This window comes from Kogia breviceps, chromosome 9 (assembly GCF_026419965.1).
Source record: "Kogia breviceps isolate mKogBre1 chromosome 9, mKogBre1 haplotype 1, whole genome shotgun sequence".
Taxonomy (NCBI): domain Eukaryota; kingdom Metazoa; phylum Chordata; class Mammalia; order Artiodactyla; family Physeteridae; genus Kogia; species Kogia breviceps.
The window spans coordinates 98,669,719-98,693,070 of record NC_081318.1 but is presented as its reverse complement, the minus strand read 5'-3'; the positions used below and the strand labels follow the sequence as shown (position 1 = coordinate 98,693,070).

At 43.5% G+C, this 23,352-nt stretch overlaps 1 protein-coding gene across 20 annotated transcripts in view; it reads left to right on the top strand.

The window, feature by feature from the left end:
- The first annotated feature begins 2,607 nt into the window (after window positions 1–2,607).
- NRCAM (neuronal cell adhesion molecule) overlaps window positions 2,608–23,352 on the top strand; it is a 314,557-nt gene continuing 293,812 nt past the window's right edge. For 7 of the 20 annotated variants that reach the window (XM_067042868.1, XM_067042865.1, XM_067042855.1 and 4 more), the window contains exon 1: window positions 2,608–2,815. The gene's annotated coding sequence lies outside the window, so the exon portion shown is untranslated. The remainder of the gene's footprint in view (window positions 2,816–23,352) is intronic. The other 13 variants (XM_067042867.1, XM_067042854.1, XM_067042848.1 and 10 more) reach the window with 4 other exon arrangements.

Below are 23,352 nucleotides of genomic sequence, written 5' to 3'. Positions count from 1 at the left end.
GGAATTGGTTAAGTTAACAAATGTGAAGCGCTTACAGTAGTGAAAGGCACAGGGAGACCTCTGTTACCAGCAAGTGGTGGGGAAGACAGTCTGCGTTATTCTCAGCCCTCACCTGGGTTTGAGGATGGAGTGAAGCTTGGGGTACAGGACAGGGTGAGGCTTAGGAATGGAATAAAGGATGGCAGTTAAGGTAAGGAGGTGTGTTGTGTGTTGTCTCTGTGAATATCAGCCAAATCAGAATGCCTCATGCATCGCCAAGCAAATCAAATGGATAAGCCTCTTGCCCACTCAGGCGTCCTTCTCATCCTTTTCCAGATCATTCCTCTTTCCCCTCTTGCTCCCTTCATTTCACCTCCTCATGTAACAGCTGTTAGGTTCTCCCTGCAGAGCTGCAATGCAGTTGAATAAACTGGAAGTTAAAACTAGATAATCATTTTATATTGTTACAAGTATTTTGCAGTATCAAAATCACTTAATTTTGATCTGTGGTCCTGTCACTGTGGTTCCCGTTTCCTCCAGAACTTTTCTCCTCTTCTGTCTTTGTTCTTTTTATTCAAGTTTGTATTCAGTTGACAGACATCTGATCACACAGTTGCTTTTCAAACTAGAATTTGCTGAGCACCTATTATGTCCTAGACACTGTGCAGTGCTTTACACTGACCCTAACAATAACCCTGAGTATTAAGTACTGCTATTACACTTGTAGAGATAAGGAAAACTGTCCCTGGGGAAGTTGTCCCTTGCCCGAGATTCCTTCATGTCTGCACTCCTTGAGCACTGCCCCCCACACCCACCCCCATCCCCCCCCGATTACCGGCCAGAAGGACATGCAGGACAAGCCAGGACTCTTAGCGGTTACTGAGGTAAGGAGGGGTCGGAAGGGTCTGAAGCCCTTTACACAGATGGTAATGATGAGGCAGTGAGAATTTAGTTGTTATGATTATCCGTGGCTCCATTTCTTCTGGTGGGAAATGAGGTCACACAAAAATAAGATGATCCTCATTAAGAAGTGAAATTTTGTGGAGTCAGGCATGGAAACATCCTTCAAATGTGGCAAGTATCTTACAGTAAAACACAGGGACTCGGCAAAGACTTCACAGAGGAGGTATCAGCTGAGCAAGGCCCCGAGGGATGAACAAGAGTTTGCCAGATGCAAAAAAGATGGAGGAATATTCTAGATGGGAGACATCTCACATGCAGAGACTTAAGAGTTATGGAAATTCTTTTCACTGTTGGACGGAGAGGTAAGTTAGGGGCAGATTGTGAGGGAATGTGCCAGAAGATCTGGAGTTCATTTTATAGGCAACAGAGAACCAGGCCAGACTTTTAAGTAAGGGTATCATGATCACATTTTTTTTTAAATAAAAATAATTGAGAGGGATTTCGAAAGTTAACTGAGAGGTGAGGGGTACCCAGGAGGTGGGGTAAGGACGAGGATCAGAAAAGTAATAGGACTGAGGAAACAACGTGCAAAGACCCAGTAGCCAGAGGTCACAATAGTGTTTCCGGAACTGGTGGGAGGAGAGGATGATGGCGTCTGCAAGAGCAGGAAAAGAAGGCCGCTCACTGGCGTGCATGGAGCTGTGGGTTAAAGTGGCAAGTAAACACTGAAGTCAGAGCAGAGGAGTCATCAGCGCCTTGAAGGATGACCCTGTGGCTTTTTTATTCCTGAACCCCGCCCTAGCACAGGGCCTGGAGTCTGGGGACGGGGAGAGGGGGTGCGGGGTTCCACAAAAGTCTTCCTGAATTAAACTAGAGAAAGGAAGGAAACAAGGCTCCCGCAGAGGGGAGGGAGAGTTGGAGCCTGCAGTACATGGTCAAATGATCAAGTCAGGTGATGCCTGAGGATTGGGAAGAAGCCCTGGAAGGTAGATGACTGAGGATCTCGAGTTATCAGGCTAACGATCTTGGACATCAGCTGGGATACAGCGTAGACCTCACTCCGGAGCCTGAACCTTGCGGCCCCAGTGTGTTTGCTAAAATACTACACATTTAGAAAATCTTAACTCTCTTTTTACATTGCAAATAATTCTCCATAATGCTCCCAAATCTGAAAATAAGCAAATCTGAACTAATCCTGTTCTCTGGAACCAGAGAGCCAACTCCCACCGCGAATAGACCGCTGAAGCTTCCCTTTCTGGGGGCTGCCTGGAAAGAAGAGTTGCCAAAAAATTTAAAGCAAAACAAAAAGACGTCAATTTCAACCATCCCAACTGGTGAGTCTCGACGAAATTAAATGCTTTAAAAGAAGGTGGAGCGCGGGGAGACCACAGACCTCACACAGAGACCAGCACCACGAGAGTGACATTTCAAAACCACCCATTTTCTGGAACATCTCTTGTAGCCAAATTCCAGACCCCAGCCACCCTCGTTCCCTGCACCCTCCCGCCCTCCGTCCCTCATGCGCTGGCTGGATGACGTGGGCTGGTGGTGGCGCGGCCGCTCAGGTGAGGGGCCACACAGTCCCCGGAGGCGCGGGCGCTCGGAGCCCATTCGCCGCCGCCGCCGCCGCCGCCGCCGCCGCCGCAGCAGCAGCAGGGGCGGCACGGAGGGGAAGGGGCGGGGCGGGCGGAGGGAGAGAGGCGCGCGCGGGGAGGGCGCAGCGGCGGGGGCGCGCGCGGGCGCGGGCGCGGGGCCAGCCCTGCTTCGCTCGGGTCGCCGGCTGACGCGCGCCGCAGTCGGAGGCTGAGCCGCGCGGGCGCAGGGGACGGCGCGGGGCTGCTGGTGGCCACAGCTGCGTCGGGGACGGACTACACCGGTGCTCGGGGCCGCGGGCAGCCGCGCGTGGGCCGAGCGGTGGGCGCGGCGTAAGAACGTGAGTAGCTCCGCGCGCGCGGCTGGCGGTGACACCCGGTCCAGGTCGGGGGCGACGGCTGGAGCGGAGGTGGGCGCGGGGGGCGGCTGTGTTGTCGCCGGGACACCGGAACACCCTGGCTTCGCAGCGCCCCTCCAGATCTCCCTGCCGCAGGGGCAACCTGGCAGCCAACTCCCTTCTTCCCCTCCGGCTCCGGGCGGGAGGGGGAGACCGCAGCCCGGTGCGGGCCAGGCTGAGATACAGCGGCGCCGGCGGGCCCCCTTCACCTCCCCAGCCCTTGGCCAACTTGTGCATCCGTGCCCCCCGCTTTCCGGAAGCCCTGCCTGGAGGTGGCTTTGGGGCCAACTGGGCCTGGAGAGGCTGCTGCGGCCCGGCACTGCGGCTTCCCGGGCAGGGGGAGGCGGAGGGCGCGGGCTGTCAAGCCGCAGGGCCGGCGGGGCGAGTAGCGCAGGTGCCTGGCCAGCGCGCTCCGGCGTGTGCACGTCCCGGTCCCCGAGGACATATCTGGGCGTGGGCTTTGTTCGGATGCGCTCACACCTGCGCGGATCGCCGGAGTTCAGGGGCGGTCCGACCTCCACTCTCTCCGGCCTGGAGAGAACTCGGGGAACGAGGGATGGGGAACGGGAGAGACCCCGAAAGCAGTGGGTGGGGGGCTTTCCGGGGTCTTTGTCGGCCCTACAGGTGCGGGTCTCCGGGGTCCCGGCGCCCCGCCTGGCCTCGCGGGGCTGGGACTTGTTGGGACTGGCACGCCGCGGCTTGGGGCTGACTCAGAAGGGCCCCTTCCCTGCCCAGGCTCTCAACGGTGGTATCTGGCAACAGCTTCGCCCGGGGATGTTGTGTTGAGCCGCCCGTCACTGCGGGCTCTGGCGCATCCATCTCCCGGCGAGCGCCATCTGCGCCGCGCGCTGCCTCCGGCCCCGTGCACGCCGTGCGGGTGGGCGCCGCAGCGCGCGGGTCCGCGGCGGTTCGCCAGCCCAGCCGTTCCCCGCCCGCATCTGCCCGTGCGCAGAGGGGGAACCGGGGTGCCGTGGTCCTGGGAGCCCGGGAGCACTCTTTCTCCCACAGCCGCGTACTCTGGGCAGCAAGCACCGCCGGAGGGTTCCCTGGGTCCGGAGGGGCTGGTGAGCAGGCCACCGCCCTCCCCTCCGGGTTGCCTCCCTCCCGCCTGGCCTCCGGCCCGCGGCAGCATCTTCTGTTCCCCGCACGCTCGGGGGCCGTCCCGGCGCAGCTGCCGGCGAGGAGGGGGGCCGCCGAGCGGTGGCGTGTCTTTACCACCCCGCCTCTCTCCTGTCGTTTTCGCACCAGCAGTTCCAGCCAGAGGCTACATCCGGCGCGGAGCACTCTGTCCTAGGAGCGAAGCGTTCTTTTCCTACCCATCCCGCGCGGTTAAGGCGCAGAGGTGCGAGTATCAGGGGCAGGGCCCTTCCCCGCCCGAGGCTTCAGCAAGCAGAGACGGAGGAGAGTGTAATGGGGCAGGAGGCAACCGTCCTGCACCAGGAGCTCCCCCTGGGGCTATCCGGGAAGGAACAAGGTAGCCACTGAATACAAACATACATAAGGAGGCTAGGCTGCTTTGGTTGCCACTGCTTTATGCTAACCATGCCCTGTTATTAAAATATTGTAATAATAGCTCACAAGTAAATGAGACCTTCCAAAAGTACTGAAGTGGATTTAGGCAATTGGATACTTTCTACTTTAATGATAATGATAGTCAACATTTTCTGAGCGCGTCAGAGGTGCTGGGCCGCTGTGCATGTTGCGTGTATCTATCGTATCAGTTTCCACAGCAACCCCATGTTAAAAATTAGGAGACGGAGTCTTAGGTCGAGTAACTTTCCCAAGGCCACATAGCTAAGAAGTGAGGAAGCAAGGATTAGCTTTTTGCCCGTCCAAGGCTGTGAAAATGTGGCCTTTTGGAGGCTTATTAGTTTAGAGGAAGCCTAAAACCACCCAGTGTTCACAAATCATACTGACATACTGTAAGCCCATTTAATTGTGGCCCCTGCAGACCTCACGGTAGCAGGCAGTATTGTAATTCAGCGAATTGTATTGTGGAATAGCCTTTTGATTGCCCTGTATTGCCCTTCAGTTCTTTTACATGTTCCTTTATCCCTGCTAGCTTTTAAGTACTTGGCTGTTAACCCACAATTCAACCAGTTACAGTCACTGGGCTCTTCTTAGTGACTAGAGCCACCTGCGATTCCAGAGAGGCTGAGAGGTTCCTGGCACATCACAATTTTTGAGGGAACTTCTTCTTCTTTTTTATTTTTTAAGAAAAGGCAAATACTTTCATTTGGCAAACATTTCTATTGCAGGCTCCCAGCCCTGAATCTCCTTTTTAGATTCTTTTGACGGCAGCAGCTTTACTCCTCAAATTGGATGTTGAATTTGAATAAGACCCTAGTATAAAATCTTAGGAAAGCATTAGCTATCCTAAGTATATGACTGGGGCGCATTTATAAAGATGTTAACTAAACGAAACAAGAATGTGAATGACAGTGAAATCAGCTCTTCCTGGAATAGCTTTTGGAATGATTGTAATTGACTGACCGGTTGGAAAAATGAATTCATTTTGCTTTCTTAATCCTGCTGACTCATGGTCTTCTTTCAACTTGCTTTCTACTTCATTACAGGAAAGGTGCTAAACATTTCACATAATCCAGGAATTTTAGAGCTGTAAGAAAACATTGTTCCTAAATCTTTGGGTTTCAAAATGAATACAGTGGGGCTCAGAGAGGTCACCCAGCCGTCTAATGCAGGGTAGTGAGTGATGAGGTGCTTGGACTGTAGGCCAGTCTCCTTAATACACATCATTTTTGTTATTGGAGTAGCCACAGTAAATGAAAAGCAAGTCATCTTTGGAAACGGTACTTCCGGTGAGGCAGATGTGACAACGCATTGGCTGTGAGTGCTTCAGAAGCCGGAGCGCGTGCTGAGAATGTGTCCACTTGGGCTGTAGAAAATTTCCTTAAGAATCCTTTCAAATAATTCTTTCCTGTAGGATAGTTTTCCTTGCCTAATTGATTGAATATAATTAGAATCTGCAGATATTATGTAGTGTATGTACAAAGGACCTAGTTAATGGGACCCCTCAGGAAGCTTTTCTGGTATAGAGATAGTTTTATTCATTCATTCATTTATTCATAGATATTTACTTAGTGCATGGCCTGCTGTTCTAAGCACTGGGGATGCAGTGGTGAGCAAAGCAGAGTTCCTGCCCTCGGGGAGATTAATTCCAATTTTATCATTTATGGCTACAGACTTACACACAGAGATTCTTTTTTTCCACATATAAATGTACAGCTTGATGATGAACTTGCACGGACTGAATACACCGTGCAACTGTGCTCAAATCCAGGACCGGAACCTTGTGAGCCTCAGAGAAAGCGCCCTCTAGCGGCTTCCACCTGTTATTACGCTCCCCTAAGGGTAACCACCGAGACGCCAGTCTTTTTTTTTCCCCTGATATTCTCACTTTGAAATCAGAAGGTCTTTGTCTTAGTTAGCTCAGGCTGCCATAACAAAATACCATAGACTGGGTAGCTCAAAGAAGAGACATATATGTTCTTACAGTTCTGGAGTCTGGAAGTCTGAGATCAGGGAATCAGCCTGGGTTCTGGTGCAAGCTCTCTTCCTGGCTGGCTGATGGCCGTCTTCTCCCTGTGTGCTCATGTACCCTTTCCTCAGCCTGTATCTGTGCAGAGTTCCCGCTCTTTTCTTAGAAGGCCGCTGATGCATTTGGATTAGGACCCTGCCCTTATGACCTCATTTAACCTTAATTACCTCCTAAAAGCCCTATCTCCAAATACAGTCACATCGAGGGTTAGGGCTTCAACATACGAATTTGGGGGGAAACAGTTCAGTCCATAGCAGTACAGATTTGCTGCCTCTGCCAGCAGCCTTTGGTGTCTCATCCCCATTGGCAAAGAACGTTTCCCATCTGAGAAGCGTGGTAACCCATAACAAATGTAGCTAGAATACAGAGGTCCTAAAGTATTCTTCTGTAGGAAGTTCTGTCTGTTTGCATCCAAAGACTGCTTTAGGTCAGCCTTCAAATGCGGAGAAGGTTGCTGAAAAGAAAATGATTTGCAAATGATTGGAAATTACTAAATACAGTTAGATGTATCTTCCCTTTTATGTTTCATGCTTCTCCCGAAGGAACCCAGAATTTTTCTGCCAGGTAAGGACCGGGGAGCAGGTAGGACACTCCTAGCCTCCAGGGATGCTAGGGGCAAGAATCCAGTGGCTTCTTTTATTTAACCCTTTGTCCACCCAGACAAATGAAAAACCCCTTTAGTTTGAAAGAGTCTTTATTGGCATCAGAGGCTGAAGTTTCTAAGAACAAGAAAATGAGCCAGAAGGAACTGATGAATGTTTATTTTCCCTCTTCAAATGTGAAGGAGAGGGCTACATGAGGACAACATGGGAATGGCTCTGCTTCCAGGTTCATAGCAGCTCTGACATCTTCAGTATCAGGTTGTCTCTAAATGGGGAAGCAAATGCGATATATTTGTAGAAAATGTGATTTTTTTTTTTTTTTTTTGCTGTTACTGTTTTTACTGTGACAAAATATATATAACATAAACTTTACTGTTGTAATCAGGTTTAGCTGTAGAGTTTAGTGGCATCAAGTACTTCATATTGTTATGCAGCCATCACCCCTGTCCATCTGCAGAACTTGTCTCAGCTTCCCAACGAGTACCTTTCTTTTTTTTTTTGCGTTACGCGGGCCTCTCACCGTGTGGCCTCTCCCGTTGCGGAGCACAGGCTCCGGACGCGCAGGCTCAGCGGCCATGGCTCACGGGCCCAGCCGCTCCGCGGCATGTGGGATCCTCCCGGACCGGGGCAGGAACCCGTGTCCCTGCATCGGCAGGCGGACTCCCAACCACTGCACCACCAGAGAAGCCCCTCAACGAGTACCTTTCTATTTTCTGTCTCTATGAATCTGACTGCCCTGAGTACCTCATACGAATGGAATCATGCAGTATCTGTCCTTGTGACTGGCTTAAGTCACTTAGCATAAGGTCTTTAAGACTCATCCATGTGTTAGAATTGTTTTCCTTTTTAAAGCTGCAGAATAGTCCATTGTATGGACACACCATGTTTTTGTAATTAATTCATCTGCGAAGTTGGGTACCTGCCACTTTTTGCTGCTATGAATGTGGGTGTACAAATATCTTTTTTGAATCACTGCTTTCAACTCTTTTAGGTATATACCCAGAAGTGGGATTGCTGGATCTTAGAGTAATTCCACTGTAATTTTTTGAAGAACCACCATACTGTTTTCCACGGCAGCTATTCACAGCAGCAGTGCACAAGGGTTCAGTATCTCCACATCTTCACCAACACTTGTTTTCTCTTTTCTCGATAATAGCCATCCTCGTGGGTGTAAAGAACTATAGCTGATACTTTTTAAAGGTATTAATTAATATACTGTGTATATTATGAATAAGCCATTCACAATATTTTCTAACTTACTGGTTCAATTTTTATTAATAAGGAAATGTGTGGTTCCTAACAAGTGTTAATTGACCCCATACTTTGTGCAAAGTCCGGGAGAAGCCAGCCTTGGTGACACACATTCATGTGATTTTTTAAAAAATGTGGAATTAGAGTATGTATGTCTGTAGTTCTCTTGTGCTAAGTGATTTTGCTCAGAGGTTAGATTACATAGTAGTATGCTTTTATTTTACTGGAAAATTTGACATTGTTATTTGAACCCAGACCAAGAGCACATTTGCCTCATATCTGGAAACAGATAGGAATATGGTACATTAACTGTTTAGGGATGTGCCCGAGTTGTCATTTACAAGTCTGCATCGGACATAGCTCCCTGCCACGGAATCCTCAAAGATGACGGCATAAACTCTCATCACCCAATTATAATTGCTTAGCTGAGCTAATAAAAAAGATACGGTGTCAACTTCATTGACCTATTTTACCGGCCTACAAGTTAGGAATTTCAAATGAGAAAAAGGTAATTTTTAAACGTCTGATACAGGGTTTCCCTCAAGTGACTGAAAAACTAGTGAATATAAGAAATGCCAGTGATAAAGGGAACAAATCTACAAATGCTCATCTGCTGCACACACTGTCCAAGTGACTTATTCAGTTTAAAAACAGAAATGACAAATAAACCTTATCTTCTCTTAGGTGTTCCCTGATTTTGTTCCATACTGTCCCATGCTAAGGCATTGTTTAATTCACATGAGAATGAAAATGACAGTTACTGTCAGAGGAAAATGATACTTTCAAAAATTCTTTTTTAAAAAATTTTGTGGCCGTGCCGCGCGGCGTGCAGGATCCTAGTTCCCTCACCGGGGATCAAACCCGAGCCCCCCTGTAGTGGAAGCGCGGAGTTTCAACCCCCGGACCGCCAGAAAAGTCCAAAAAATTCTTCTTATTAAATGACGATAGGAAGAGCTGGAAACAATATTTTGAATATACATCCATATTCATATGTATCTTTCAGTTTTCTGATGTGCGCGGTGTATTGGTTCAAAACCCTCTGTAACCAGGAAAAAATATTCCCGAGGCCATCTGAGGGAATCCTGTAGGAGGTCTTCTACTGTGTAATATGCAGTGAATTTGATTTGTCTTTCTCAAGTGGGCTGAGAGCATTCAAAAAATTCAGTAGATGCATTCAGCACGGAGTGATCTTTTCTCCAAATTTCAACTTTAAAGCTAATTTCATGCCACTTTCCAATGCCCTTGGCATTTTGAATGGTGTGATTTACAGCGTACGTTTTGGACGTGCATTATAAACTCCTGTTAAACGCCCTTAACAGATTCTCTCTCAAGGGAAAGGGAAGGGAAATGTACTAATCTTCCATTCATTATGCCTTAAGGTAAAAATGGACTGTGTTTCGTCCAAGAGTTTCGTCCTGGAGTTTTGTGGTCTTTGGGGAAGGATGGCTGGAGCTGGTGCACTGCTGCCTTCCAAAGCCTTGTGCGGCTTTTCAGTCCCTCACCTCAATAGGGAGCTGAAAGGACAAAAGTGAACAAAGGAGGTCTGTTTTGCCTGCCCCACTTGCTGGGCTGTTGTCTTGGCCCTTTTCAGCGAAGGCGGGGCGGGGGGGAGCTGGGTCAAAGTTGAAGAACACTGAAAAGGAATTCAAGCTTCATGTCGAAGTTTGAATTATAGCTGCAGTTTGAGTGCCGAGTAGATTAGTTTGAATGGAAATTTTTGAATCCAGGGAAGCTTAAGTGACAGATGGTGTTGGAAGTGCGTCCAGCGAGCTGGATGGCATACCCGGGGTGTGGAGTGCCAGTGCCGAAGCGAGGCCCTCGGTAAACATCTAGTTAACTGACAAAAGTTTTCAAACTGTAGGAAGTGCAGTTCGATGCTGTGCGCCCCATTAAGACGCCGCACTGTGTGAATTAGGGGAGGCCCCTGCGTCTGGCATACACTCAGATGTGCTGGTCCCCCCCTAATTGCATTGCAAATCCTCTTCTGACTGTTCTGCTGTTTCCCCCTCTACTCGCTAGTGAAATAAACACAGAAGTGCCCAATCAACGTCCCTTGTAAAATGTCATTACAGTGTCTTGATATGGATTGTTTTGGTATATGACAAGATCAAGCTGTCCTAAATATGGACTGATCCGTGCTTTTTCCTATACGAGCGTATTTATGCAGAGTGATTTCAGCTCTCTGCTTCTCGTGGTGGACCACCACTGTTCTATTTCCTACTGAAGTTTTTTAACACGGCACATGGCTTCCCCATTCAATTTGGTTGGGAGCATGTGATTTAAAATATTTCCGAAGGAGAAGTTGGCTGTGTGTATAACCAGAATAATAAGATAGCTACTGGGAAGTCAGGGTTATTGAAATGCAATAATTTGGGGTAATTCGTGGGTTAAAAAATTTTTTTTTTCTTTATTGGATTATAGTTGATTCACAATGTGTGAGTTTCAGGTGTACGGCAGAGTGATTCAGTTATACACATACATGTATCTATTCTTTTTCAAATTCTTTTCCCATATAGGTTATTACAGAGTACTGAGCAGAGTTCCCTGGGCTGTACAGTAGGTCCTTGTTGGTTATCTGTTTTAAATATAGCAGTGTGTACGTGTCAGTCCCAAACTCATTTGGGGTAATTTGAAACACTTCCTGGTGCTCCATAAAACTACAATTAGAAAAATCTTGCTTTGATATCTTTGACCATTAAAATGACTTGATGACATAGTCTTTTGTTCTGATGGTTAGTGGCATGGTAGTGAAAAGCCTTATTTATATACAGTTAATACAGTCAAATGAATAGTTCTACTGTAAGGGCAGTAACATTGACAGGGAGACAATATGAACAAAACAGTAAAGTAAAAATTTAGAGATAATTAATACTGTAATAAAAACAGAAGTGATTTTACTTCGGATTTGATTATATAACTTACATCACATGTTGTATTTTACATAAATCATGATAGATACTCTCTGTGTCTCAGATTTTAAGGTAACTTACATTTTCATACTTGGAATAGGGTTTAAAAACTCCATGGCTCTGTATATGTTTCTAGTTACAGTTACTGTGGTGCAAAATCATAGTGGAAGGTAAAATACATCAAGGGTTTATTGATGTCCTAGGGCTCTGAGGGGACTCATTAAACAGTAGGGAGGGAGGGAGTCAGATTTATTGGCTTGGACTGGGATTGGGAGTCGAGATCAGAGAGAGTGAAGGATTCAAATGGAAGGAAGGCTCGGGTGGGTAATGAGAATCGTGACATCCTGGAGAAGTGTCCCATGGCAGAAGGAGGGAGAGGCATTTTAAGTAATGAGAGAGTAAAGAACAGAGTGCTGGAAAAGTAATAACAAAATCTGAAAGAAGAGAATGGGTGGAGAATAAAAATGTTTGCGGCAATTGCTCAGCTAATGGAGACTAGTCTCCATAGCATCCTATACTAAATATTCAAAAAAGGTTTTTTGAAATATAGTTGATTTACAATGTTGTGTTAGTTTAAGGTGTATAGCAAAGTGATGCAGTTATACATATATTTTCTTTTTTTTATATTCTTTTCCATTATAGGTCATTACAAGATACTGAGTATGGTTCCCAGTGTTATACAGTAGTAGGTCCTTGTTGGTTATCTATTTAATGTATAGCAGTGCTTATATTTTAATCCCAAACTCCTAATTTATCCCTCCCCCACTTCTAAATATTTTTAAAAATTTTTATTGTGGTACAGTAGGTCGTTGAAGTAACTTGACATCAGAGAATAGAAATAACTCATAAATCACTCTGCAAAGACAAAATATGATGGTACATTATTTATGTTGAAAAGAAAGGCATTGACAAGAATTTACCAGGAGTCAAAGGTAAAGTTCTTTCAGCATAACACAGTTAAATTCTCAGTGAGATCATCTCTTCTCTCCAGCTATCTGTTCCTCTATATACAGATGGCTCTGGATAGAGAAAATCAGATATATGAAAACGGGAACTTGCCCAGCACATTTGGGGTGATTATTCAGGTTATACAGGATTCTTCACTTTGCACAAGGATGATATGATGAGTGAGCTTCTATAACGCGTCGAAGTTCACTTCAGGAATGATTTTTCAAGGATATCTAAGTAGACGAATAAAGAGCATGATAGATACCAAGTGAAACTCAAGCAAATATGGTTAAATAAAAAGCAGTAAAGAGGTGGACACGTGGTAGGTGAGGAGAAGTGCCTCAGCTGTATGAAAATATTTGATATTGGCTCTAGATAACATTGAGAGGCCAATAAAGGAAAGCCACTAACAAAATAGTCATCCAGGATAGGCATTTTTGGGCTTTGCTCATAAGAGACTTCCGTCAGCTTTCCCCAGGCTTCTAGGCGTGGAAACCCAGCCCTTGCTCTGTTCCACTAGAAACCTCAGCTGCATTTCTCATGCATGGTGGTGTATATGCATGAGTCCCCATGTTTGATGAAAGAATGAATGCAAGAATGAATGACTGAATCCATGAATATTGCAAAATGTCAAGTGGATCTGTGGTTGGAGAACCTTGGGGAATTTTGTCCCCAGCCCTTTTTGAAGACATAGACAAAGTCTAGACCGTGGAACATCCAGCATTCATAATTTCATGCCTGGATTCTCTATGATTATAATTTGCTTCCTGGTTCTCAATTAGACACTTGAGTGGGCAGGTGAAATCACTCCATCCAGAAGGGTACCATTTTTGAAATTGCCACTGTGGAGCCCTGAACGGCATCCTTGGTGACCCCAAAGAGCTCCTCTGTAATTTTCTACCTTTGCTGGCAGCTGATGATTCCAGGTTTGCACAAGGCTTTCCTTCCCTTCAAGTCCGAAGCTGATGCTCATTTCCCTCCGGAGGTCTCTGGGTGGGTGCACACTGATTGAGTTGAAGCACTTTCTGAGTTTGCTTTCCACCATCTGAATTGGAGGAAATCAGAAGTGAGGCATACAGGACTGACATGCAAAGTGGAAAAGGCTGGTGTGGGAAACAGATCAGGGGAGCTCAGTCTGCAGCTTTAAAAATGGAACTTTCTCCCTTTTTTGGTTGTTTATTGAGTACTCCTACCTGTACTTCTCTTTATATTCCAGTATGTGGGTTGAGTTATATAGCATGGCCCTTCCCAGCTAGTTAGTGGATTATAGTGAGTGATCGGGTTTGAAGCAGTGGGTCCATGTTTGAGAGACACCGGAGTGAAAATTTTTCTTGAAGTTTGTAATTAATTAAATTTTGAGAAGTACTGAGCTACTCTGTATAGAGGAGGGAACTTTGCTTTACTGTGTGGCTTTGGATAAGTTGCTTAAGTACTTCTTTTCCTTTAGCTGGAAAATGAAGATGAACCACATAAATTTTCTCATCATCAACCCTACCTCATGAGTGTATGTCACTAGGATCAATGATGATAAAAAGGAAAGTGCTGAAAGATAACATCAGTCTGTGTTCTTATTAGGTAGAATGCAGTAGCCATTTCATTCACTATGATACTTTGCCAGATTTGCTTCAGAGATATGTGTATGTTTCATACATCCTTAGCAACGACCATGTCTACTTGATTTTGAATAAATGAAGTGGTCTCATGCTGTAGTCTGTGAGACGGGTACCCTTTTTTAATGCTCCATGGTGGGGCTGTTTTCAAAACACAAACTATATTCTTAACTTTCAGCAAATGATAATATATATGTGAAAGTCAGATTGAGTCCATATGATGAAAAGGTGTAAATTCAGCAAATACATTTTTTCCACTTGTATTCCATGTCAGTAATAGTCTTTTGAAATCGAATCGTGTTTTATCCCAAGCCATATTCTATTCATATTTTTCAGGAGGACGGTCAGTAATTTTTTTGTGTCAGCCATGACAAACTGGCAATACCGCAAATCCATAAAGCGTGAAACCATTTTAATATATTAAATTCATCCAGCTCACAAACTGCATGTGCTTAGAGGTTTGATATAAAGAGAGACACATACAATGAGGCTTGTGAGTGCGTTTGTATGTATATCATTGTATTTACTCTGTGCCTTTGCACTTCAGACAAGAAATAGATATTTAAAAAAATAATAGCCACATAGCCACTATGGAAAACAATATGGAGGTTCCTCAAAAATTAAAATTAGCACTACCATATGATCCAGCAATCCCACTTCTGGGTATTTATCCAAAGGATAAATATAAATATTTATATAAATATAAATATTTATATACTATTTATATAAATATTTATATAAATATAAATATATTTATATAAATATAAATATCCAAAGGGATCTCGAAGAGATATATGCACTCCCATGTTCATTGCAGAGTTATTTATAATAACCAAGAAATGGAAACCACCTAACTGTCCATCAGCAGGTGAATGGATGAAGAAGATGTGGTATATATACACAATGGAATATTACTCAGCCATGAGGAAGAAGGAAATCCTGCCTTTGTGACAACGTGTATGAGGCTGGAGGGCATTATGCTAAGTGAAATAAGCCAGACAGAGAAAGACAAATACTGCATGATATGACTTACATGTAGGATCTTTAATTTAAAAAAAAGGAGTCAAACTCGTAGTAGAACAGTGGTTGCCAGGGGCTGGGGGTGTGGGAAATAGGGAGAGGTTGGTGAAAGGTTGGTGAAATGTTGGTGAAACAGCCTTGCAGCTAAAAGATGTCTGAGGATCTAATGTATAACATGCTGACTGCAGTCGGCAATTCGGCATTGTATCTAAGAGAGTAGAGCTTAAATGTTCTCATACACACAAAAGGAAATGTGTGAGGGGATAGGTGTGTTAATTAACAAGATGGGAGGAATCCTTTCACAATGTATACATGTATCAAATCACCACGATACACACTTAAATATCTTACAATTTTATTGTCAATTATACCTCAGTAAAGCTGAAAAAATACTAGTCATCGTTGACCTGGGTGTAGACACAGAGCTTTAGGAATGAGAAGGCGGTCAAAGGGTGTCCCCCATCAGATTCGTATGTTGAAGCCCTAACCCTTGGTACCTCAGAACGTGACCTCATTTGAAAGGGTGAAAATATAGCCCCTTCACATCTCTATGTTCATATGTCTGTATGTATATCTGTCAGTGTCTATCGTATACCGAGGAGTGTGTGTATAGAAGTCAGTTAGTTAGAAAGGCTCTGTACTTTGAACTCAAGCACAGAAATCCTGGGAGTGGTGGTGGCGGAGTATTCATTTGATTAATTGGACAAAGGTCTGAAGTTGGTCATTTAATCATAAATTTTCTTTTTTCTTTTTTCTTTTTTTTTTTTTTTTTTTTTTGCGGTACGCGGGCCTCTCCCGTTGCGGAGCACAGGCTCCGGACGCGCAGGCGCAGCGGCCACGGCTCACGGGCCCAGCCGCTCCGCGGCACGTGGGATCTTCCCGGACCGGGGCACGAACCCGTGTCCCCTGCATCGGCAGGCGGACTCTCAACCACTGCGCCACCAGGGAAGCCCGCCCCCCCTTTTTTTTTACGGTTTTTAAATTGTTTATTTAGTTATAGGTCATGTTATGTCAAATCACTTCTGACAAAAAAAAATATTTGTGGGCTGTGCAGTAAGTTTTTGGTTCTTCTATAATTTTCTTCTTGCATTCTAGACTTCACATAGTCTTAATTTGCTTTACTGATCGCTGATCATAAATCAGTCATTTAATCAGTCATTTAATCAGTTGGTTGTAATCAAGTCGACTCCACCTTGGCTGCCTTTCTCACGCAAATTGTCATCACCTGGGGACTTCCGTGTGCATATTTTGTTGAAGTCTCTGCAGGTGCCCTGGCTGCTCCTTGCCAATCGGGAGGTGTCTCTTGACTTGAAGAAAACAGTATGGGGGCTGATATTTCCTCCTGCTGAGGAAAGCGAAGGCTTGGCTGAGCCACCAGCCTACTTAAGTGGGAATGCTGCTTCAGTGGGACAGGGTGAAGGATGGCCCTGTGGGGAATTCTGCAGCTAACTGTACTCAGGCAGCCCTTCTGTCTAGTTGAGGAAGCAGGATGGCCAAGCTCTTTCAATCAACATGAATATTAGTTGGAATGGATTGGAAACTCTGAAGCCATTTTAGCTGGTCCTTAATGACGTCTGCCCGCTTGGTGTGAGTTCTTCATTTCCACCAGTGCCAGACTTGTCTGTCTTGGATGGTGAGTTCCCACTTGGCAATGACCCTAATTATTAGTGTCATGTGTACGGCATTTAATGAGCTGCCTCATCCATAGAAGGGCCAAGTTGTTTTAAATCATATCAGTGAGATGATTTGGTAGCAAGGTTCTTGGGATAAGCACCAAGAACTTTAAAATGTCTGCGTTTGTGTGATTCAGTAATTCCATTTTTTAATATGTAAACCGTTTGCCAATTTGTGGTTCCCTCCTGGAGTTAGGAGAGAGTAACGGTAACCCACGAGCATCCAGCAGGAAATAATTTGGAATCATGGCTGTTTTTAGTCTTGCAGTTTCTTACAGCTTCTCTCTTCCATGCAGGGCAGTGAGGCACAAATTGATGGAGTGAAATGTCCAAGGCTCTAGAAGGAGCAGAGGGCAAGCGGTGGTTTGTCTCTGAAAATCACTCTCTCGGTGTAAACTCTTTAGGTCTTGTAAATATTTGCCCTGAAAGACAATTTAGTGAAGGTGGTTTGAAAGATTTATGGGAGCCATTGTAACGTTTGACATCGACCGAAGTTTATTTGCAAGTGTATTAATACAGGGCTAGCAGTGGCAGTTCTAGGATAAATGACCAGCCTTAGATCCATTGTATTATTCTGAATTGTTTTGTTACACTAAACTCACATTTTAAACTATTATGTGCAGGACTACACTCCTTATTTCCAACTCTGGACAAGCACAGTGCATCTTGGGAAAGCAGTTACCGCCAGGGAAAATGGAAAGGGCTGTCTCTGATCATCATCTAAGCATAATTGCAGCTCTCCCCACTCCTCCAGTCCCCTCTCCGGTTGGGAGTGGGGCCAGTGATGAATATGCATGTGTCACACACCTGTGACCAAGCGATCCTCCATCAAGGAAGGGCAGCGTATCAGTTACTTGAAACAGATGACTCGCAGCAGCTGCTGTCTGTGGCCCACAGGCTCCCTGCCCTGCCCGACAGCTGCAGCTCACATCCCGCCATCACAGCACCTCGGCCACAGTCCATAAAAGGGGCCGAACCTGCTCATCCCGAGGCGTTGCTTCATGGGCAGCCTGCTCCTGAGGTGGTATATCGAAAGATGCCACCCTGAATTGTAGGAAATGAAAGCACAATGATTTCACAACTTTTTACCATTTATAACTAACAGTAATCCTTGACCCTTACTGGTTGCTCATCTATATGGAGCACCTTACATGAATTATCTCACTTAATCTTCACAGTAGCATTCTGTGTCAGACACCAGCAAATGTTCTCTGTAGAGGGCCAGATAATAAATATTTTAGAATTCGGAGGTCTCTGCCAGTAGATATTTTAGACTTTGGAGGTCTCTCCCCAAACAGTCACAGATGATATGTAAATGAGTGGGCATTTCCATGTTCCCATGAAACTTTTTTTAGAAAAATAGACAGTGGGCTGGATTTGGCCACCCCCTGCTTTCTGTTATTATACCCATTTTATAGATGAAGAAACTGAGGTGTAGGGAGTTTCAGTAATGAATCAAAATAGCACAGCTGTTAAGTTGTGGAACTGGGATTCTAACCCAAGGAGTCTGACCCCTGTCCCATAGTTTTACCTCCTAAGAACTACTGTGTTATCCTGCTCTGAGAAACAACAAGAAGTGGAATTTTAGTTTCTGCATATTGTGAGTTATAGATTATGACCCAAACTGCCATGAGAAGCCTTCATTTCCCTTAGAAACCTTGTGTAGGGAAGAGTATCAGTTCATGTCCTGAAGATGCTAGTTAGATAAATGTAGAAAGTCTAATGTGTAGCATATTCAAGTCATGGGACTGTGCCTTCGAATAATTGAATAAAGCTTTGAAGATTCTCCAAATGACCTGACGTTGTGGCCATTTTCATCAGTAGGATTGCAGATGGCAAACTGCCCTAATTTTAAAAAATATGTAAATTATTACTTTAAAAAATTTGCTTAAACATTGGTGGTCCATGTGTTATATAGGCAGATAACTCTGGCACATTCCCAAGAAAGATTTTTATTTTTATCAAAAAACAAATTATGTAGAAGAGTTCCTTCCACTTTCAATAGAAAGCCCTTGAATGAGAGTTCTGGGCAGTTTTTGTTTTCCAGGATGGACAGCTCCTTTTGTATTTTATTTCCATGGTAACAGTTAAGTTTGGACGTAAGAACAACACACCTACAAGATAACCATCCGGGTGACATTGGTGGGCATCCCTTGGGGAATTTGTTTGTAATGCTCCACGGGCTCCAGATAGCACCTGAAGTAGAATGACACCGGCTTGCTGGCTGTTTGGTAGAGCAAGCTCTTATTTAGACGCTGAAGGTTCTCAGAATAGACTGAAGTTAAGAAACGTTTGGTTTTAGGCAGCAGGTTCAGCACACACAAAATACCACGAGCAGCCAAACTTCAAAGACGTTCCTGGGACACCAGGAAGAGTTCCAGAAGTCACAGTTCCTGACCTCTGGGTGAACGAAACTTTAGGAAGTACTGCAGCTGGCAAGATGGAGGCTTCATGTGACCAAACATTGTTGCCTTTGCTTTGTTTGAGGGACGCTCAAAATGGAACCACTCCCTGGTGGAGAAATCAGAGAGTGGAAACTCTTGTGGTGAGGTAACCCTATTCTCTTTGGAAATCTGAAGTCTTTGAATTGAGTGAGCCTCCATTCATTACTAAGAGAGCTGACAGAGGAATAAAACCCAACTAGGGGAAAAGTTGACTGCAGTGTCCCTGTGAAGTGGTTACTATGAATTAACTGGTGTTACAAATTATAAAGGGCATGATAAATCAATGCAAATTTTTTTTCTCTTGAATCATTGCCTAGAGAAGATAATCCTAAGGTTTAGTTTATTTAATGAAAAAAAAAGTGGCCCAAATAAAAAATGGAATTATGGTACTATGGACAATTTTTGTTTTTCATGGGATTTTTTTTTTTACAGTTGTATTGAGGTATAATTCACACATCATAAAATCTACCCATAGTAAGTATACAAGTTAGTGAATTTTTTTTTTTTTTTTTTTTCTGTATGCGGGCCTCTCATTGCTGTGGCCTCTCCCATTGCGGAGCACAGGCTCCGGACGCGCAGGCCCAGAGGCCATGGCTCACGGGGCCCAGCTGCTCCGCGGCACATGTGATCCTCCCGGACCGGGGCACGAACCCGTGTCCCCTGAATCAGCAGGCGGACTCTCATCCACTGCGCCACCAGGGAAGCCCCCAATTTAGTGAATTTTTAAATAAATTTATAACTTGTGTAACTATGGTAAGCAGATTTCGAACTGGCTTCGAAGATTCTTTCCCCTGTAAAATACCCTCCCTGAAAGTGTGGGTGGGACCTGAGAATATGAGCGGATGGCACTCCCATAATTAGGTTACAGTATATGGCTAAGGTGAAGGGATTCTGCAGACGTAGTCAAGGTCCCAGGTCAGTCAGTTATGAGTTAATGGAAAGAGAGATGATCTTGGCTGGCCTGATGTAATCAGGTGTAAGCCTCTGAAGGGGAACCTCTCCCACTGTCCTTGAAGGAGCTTCTATCCATATTGTGAATTACTTATGGAGAAGAGTGACTGCAGTCCTTCAACCACAAGGAACTGGGTTCTGTAACAACCTGAGTGAGTTTGAAAGGGGACCCTAAACTCCAGATGAGAAAGCAGCCTGACCCACGCCTTGATAGACTCAGCTTAGCTGTGCCTGGACTTCTGACCTATGAGAAACTGTGAGATAATAAATATGTGTTGTTCTAAGCCTCTAAGTTAGTGGTAACTTGTCATGTAGCATAGGAAACTAATACAGCAACTGTCACCACCATCCAGCTTTGCATATTTTTATCACTACCCCTGACATTTCCTTGAAGCCATTTGCAAAGTCTTCTCTCACTCCCAGGCAACCACTGATCTGCTTTCTCGCTCTACAAATTTGCATTTTCTGGACTTTTCATATAAATGGAATCATACAATATGGAATCTGTTTCATCTGGCTTCTTTCATTTAACATAAATGTTTTGAGGTTCCTTCATAGGGTAGCATGTATCAGTGGAATTCCAATGTATTGAGATACCACATTGTGTTTATATATTCAGCAGTGGATGGACATTTGGATTGTTTCCAATTTGAGACAATTATGAATAATGCTTCTGTGAACATTAGCACGTAAGTCTTTGTAGCGATGTTTTCATTTCTTTGAGGTACTTAGGAGTGGAATGGCTGCGTTGTGTGGTATATTTATGTTTGACTATGACACTGCCAAGCTCTTTTCTAGAATGGCTGTATCATTTTACTTTCCCATCAGCAATGTATGAGGGTTTCAGTTTCTTGACATCCTTACCTGTCAATACATATTTATTATGGCCATTCTAGGGGGTATGTAGAGGTATCTCATTGTAGTTTTACTTGCGTTTCCCCAATGACTAATAATATTGAGCATCTTCTCATGTGTGTTTGTTAGCCATTGATATGTCTTCTTTGGTGAAATGTCTGTTTAAGTGTTTTGCCAATTTTTTCAGTTGAGTCATTTATCTTATTGATTTATAAGAGTTTTAAAATATATATATTCTAGATACAAGTCCCTTATCAGTATGTGATTTACAAATATTTTCTCCCATTTTGTGGATTGACTTTTCACTTTGTTGATGGTGTCTTTTGAAGCACAAAAGGTTTTATTTTTGATGAAGTCCAGTGTATCTGTTTTTCTTTTGTTGGTTATACTCTTGGTGTCATATCTAAGAATTTATTTCCTAACCCAGGGTCACAAAGATTTATTCCTGTGTTTTCTTCTAAGAGTTTTATTGTTTTAGCCATTACATTTATGACCTATTTTGTGTCAATTTTTGTACATAGTGTAAGTTGAGGGTCTAAGTGCTTTATTTTATTTTGCATATGGGTATCCAGTTGTCCTAGCATCATTTGTTGAAAGACTATCCTTTTCTCATTGAAGTATCTTGGCAACTTTATTAAAAATGAATTAATCATAAACGTAAGGAGTTATTCCTGGACTCTCAATTGTGTCCCATTGATCTATCTATCCTTATGCTAATGCCATCCTGTTTTAATGTTTTTTACTTATAGTAACTTTTGAAATTAGGTAGTATAAATCCTCCAACATTTTTTCTGCTTTAGTTGCAGCCCATACATTTTTCACTTTAGTTGCATTCCTTAAATTTTGATATCATTGATTTGTTTGGGTTTATGTATGACATTTATTTTCTTTTTATTTTCTATTTATTTCCTATTTGTTTCACTGATTTTCCTTTACTGATTTTTAAATTTTAAGTAATTTTTAAAGTATCATTTTAATTCCTCCATTGAAGCTTTTACTTTTTTCTTGAATTATTTCCATAATGCATAAGGTACATGCATCATATTATGCCCTATTTCAGAATAAAGGTAACTTCCTTCTAGTAAAATATATAACTTTGCTTCAATATATCTCCTTTTCCTCCTCCCTCCTTTATGCTATTATCATCACTTAGATTACATTTATAAATGTTATAAAGCCTTCGTTCAGGGGTATAATTATTGCTTCATAAAATCTTTGTTTATCTAGAAATATCTTTTTTTTTCTGCTTTGTTTTTGAAAAACGACTTTGTGGGAGATATTCTCAGTTGAGAATTTTTTTTCTTTCAGTACTTTGATTATGTCATTCTGCTGCCTTCAGGCCTCTGTTGTTTCTGATAAGAAGTCATAAATTATTTAAGTTGCTGTTTCACTGCAGGCGATGAGTCATTTTTCCCTCCTGCTGCTTTCAAGATCTTTTCTTTGCCTTTGATTTTCGAAAGTTTGACCATGATGTTCTTAGATATAGATCTCTTTGTGTTTATCCTATTTACGGTTCATTAAACTTATTAGCTGTGTACATTAATATTTTTCATCAAAGTTGGAAAGTTTTTGGCTACTATTTCTTCAAATATTTTTTCTTCTATTTTTTCCCCTTTCCTCTCCTTTTGGGACTTACCACTGTACTTATGTTGGTATGTTTGATGTCCCACATGTCTCTGAGACTCTACTTATTTTTCTTCATCTTTATTTCTGTTCTTCAGATCGAATTATTTCTATTGACTAGTTTTAATGTTCATTGATTCTTCCATCTTCTCAATTTGCTGTGAGTGCCTCTAGTGAAATTTTCATTACAGATATTGAACTTTTCAACTGCAAAATTCCCCTTTGGTTCTTTTTTTATAATTTCTTTTATTTTATTGAGGTTCTCTGTCAGTTGATTAATTGTCATCATGTTTTCCTTTATATTTTAAACATGGTTTTCTTTAGTTTTTGAACATGTCTATACTAGCTGCTTTGAAGTTTTTGTCAGCTGACCCCGACTTTTAGGACAATGCAGGGACATTTTTCTATTGCTAGTTTCCCCCCATGTATATGGATCATACCTTCTTTTTCTTTGCATGTCTTATAATGTTTGTGTTGAATACTCACATTTTAGATATGTAGTAGCCATGGGGGATTCTGCCTTTTTTCCCCCTGAGGAATTTGTAGCTGTTGTTTATTTGGTCAGTAACTTATTTGTATTAAATTTGTGGGATGTCTCCCCTGCAATGTGCAACTGCTAAAGTCTCCACTCAGTTTCTCTCTATTTAAACGCCATTTTTTTTAGCCCAGCTTCCTAGTGTTTGCTCTTGTGTCTGCGTAGCTTAGTAGTCAGCGGTGATTGCTCGGAAGTTGTGCTCAAACACCTCCAGCCAATAAGGCTTCCATTCTCTGCTGATGGATTTATCTGTGCCTGGGGCATGCATTCAAACTTCATGCCACTTACAAGTCTTCCCCTAGCTTTTACGTTCTGCTGTATCCCCTTATGTCTTCCATGTGGGTGTGCAAGCTCCAATGGCCGTGGGTATGTGGGTGGCTTGGAACCCTCTGGTCTCTGCTCTGCATTTGCACAGCCTTCACCAACCTAGTATATATATATATATATATATATATATATATATATATATATATATATATATATATATATTTATATATATA